A 2,513-nucleotide genomic window follows, 5' to 3' on the forward strand; every position below is an offset into this window, starting at 1 on the left:
TATTCTTTAGGGGTGTATAATATTCCACTGGGTATCTGTACCAAAGTTTCTTTATCTGTTCTTCTACTGATGGGCAGTTAGGTTGTTTCCATCTTTTTGCTACTTTCAAGAACCCTGGAAGCACAGTGGTTATGCATTGGGCTGCAGTCCACAAAGTCAACAGTTTGAAACCACTCCTCAGAAGAGAGGCCTTCCCATTCCTATAAACTCAAATGGGCAGTCTACCCTGTCCTGTCACTGTGAGTTAACATCAACTTAATGGCAGTGGGTTTTTAGAGTACTACTATTACCAACAATGCTGTCTGTCCATGGTATTGTACTTACCTCTTTAGAGTATATACCCAGCACAGAGACTGCTGACTAATATGGAATTTCTATTCCCAGTTGAGTTAGCACATTTTTACAGTCTCACCAACAGTGTACGAGGGTTCCAGTTTCTCTGCACCCTCTCTGGTATGTGCTATTTTCTGTTTTTCTGAACTTTGCTATTAATTCCAGTGTGGGGTGGTATCTCTTTTATTTGCAACTTTCAAATATCAAATGGCCAGTGATTTTGAACATTTCTTCATATGCTTCTTGGTCACCTGGATGTCTTGTTTTATGATCTGCCTGTTCATGTCCCATGCCCATTTTTTCATTGGATTATCTTTTTCTTGTTGTGGTGTTGCAGTTTTCTATAGATTTTAGGGATTAGTTCTATGTCAAATGTATCCTTGCCAAAAGACAACTGATTTTTGACAAAGACCCAAAATACATTAAATGGGGAAGAGTGACTCTTCACTGACTAGTTCTGGCAATGTACTTGACAATCGGGAAAAGGTTCTGGATAGAATCGGTATTTGAAGCTGATGAGTGTGTATCGGGAGCGTAGCACCAGCACTTTTGTAATGTTAGAGTGTGAACTCTGGAGTCAGATGATCTCAGTCCTGCCCATAGACAAGTCGTTTACCATTCCCATGTCTTCATTTTCTCTTGAATGAAATAAGAATAATTACCTTTTAAGATAATGGATCCTCATAACATTAAAGACTTTATGTAAAGAGTTTAAAACAGTGCCTGGAATGAAGAAAGCGTGAAGTAAGTGTTGGCTGTTTTCATTATTAGTATTTATGAACCCATAACCATCTCAAAACCGGGCTGTCATATGTCAGTCTTGTTAACCATCCAACTCACAGCTTTGCTTTGCTTTCTTCTACTGAAACTGTCTGTGGTCCTGTGGACAAAGGAGAGTGAGTTAAAAATCCACTAGGTTAGAGGAAGACTGTCAATGGAACACTGACTAGAATTTAGAGGGTGACTGTGGACAGTGTCCCTCACATCTACATTTCTCTACTGAGGCTGGGATGCCGGCTCGGTCATCGGCATAGTGTGTTAGAATATGTGACTAAGTCATAAAGATTCCTAATATTATCCCTTAAGGAAAGCAATTTGTTATAAAGGGTTCACATTTTGATTGAATTTTGGAAGAACTTTCTAGGTTACAGTGAGGAGTATGAATCTACACCAAAAGAACTAAGTAGAACCATCAAAAGGCTATTATTGCTGTTTTTAGATTGAGAAGCTTTGATGCTCACTCTGACCACAAATTTTTCAAAATATAAATTCATATTATAAAATTTCTATTCGTAAGTTCTGTTCTTATTTGCATCAGGGATGGAAGAGAATAATGAAATATATATGATTTTTGAAAATATCTTCATTTGCCTCCCCCAAACTGTGCTTCCTGTCCTTATTTGCACCCCTACCAGCTTCATTCCCCTGGGTTCACTCATTGAACTTAATAAATGGCTCAAGTCTTAACTCTTTAGGAGCAGGGAAATGAAACAAGTTTCCATTCCTTCATATTACATTTTACTAATTAAAAGGAGCCCTAGATAATGAGTCAGAATTGACTGGATGGTAGAGAATTTGGGTGACAGAGTAGATTAACATTGGACTGTTAACCTAAAAGTGGGTGATTCGGACCCCACAACCCCGTGGGACAAGTTTCCATAAAGATTTACAGCCTTGGAAATCCTATGGGGTGGCTACGCGTCAGAATTGACTCGGCAGTAGCATGTAAGGTTTTTGTTTGGGGTTTTCTTCTAAGTAAAAACTACCTTCCCTGTATCTAGGATTCCTGGTGGCACCGTGGTTAAGGGCTGGGCTGCTGGCAGCTCTAAACCACCCGCTCCTCCACAGCATAAAGAGGCCTTTCTACTTCCATAGTGAGTCTATGGAAACTCACAGGGGCTGTTCCAGCCTGTCCTACATGGTCACTGAGTCCGCAGTGAGTCGATGGCAGTGAGCTTCCTTTTGGTGTTGGTTGCCTCGCTCGACATGTCCTATTACCACCTACACTCACAAGCATATGCCATTGCTTCCTATATGAAGTAGTCCTTGTAATTCATCTCCAGTATCTCTATGGAACCCATGACCTCTTTTCTACTTACAATACTTGTGTGCCAGTTTACAGCCGATTTACTAGGTCTTCTGATTTCCCTGTCTTCAACTTCATTTTAATAGAAGTTGGC

The 2,513-nt window shown here is 40.2% G+C and overlaps 1 protein-coding gene across 1 annotated transcript in view; it reads right to left on the reverse strand.

Annotated features, from left to right (window-relative positions):
• Window positions 1-1,080: 1,080 nt before the first annotated feature.
• Window positions 1,081-2,513, reverse strand: part of SLC33A1 (solute carrier family 33 member 1) — a 27,264-nt gene continuing 25,831 nt past the window's right edge. The window contains exon 7 of the mRNA XM_045297537.1: window positions 1,081-1,213. The gene's annotated coding sequence lies outside the window, so the exon portion shown is untranslated. The remainder of the gene's footprint in view (window positions 1,214-2,513) is intronic.

Source organism: Echinops telfairi, unplaced genomic scaffold, assembly GCF_000313985.2.
Source record: "Echinops telfairi isolate 266 unplaced genomic scaffold, ASM31398v2 ScPeMD7_7420;HRSCAF=8458, whole genome shotgun sequence".
NCBI classification, from domain to species: domain Eukaryota; kingdom Metazoa; phylum Chordata; class Mammalia; order Afrosoricida; family Tenrecidae; genus Echinops; species Echinops telfairi.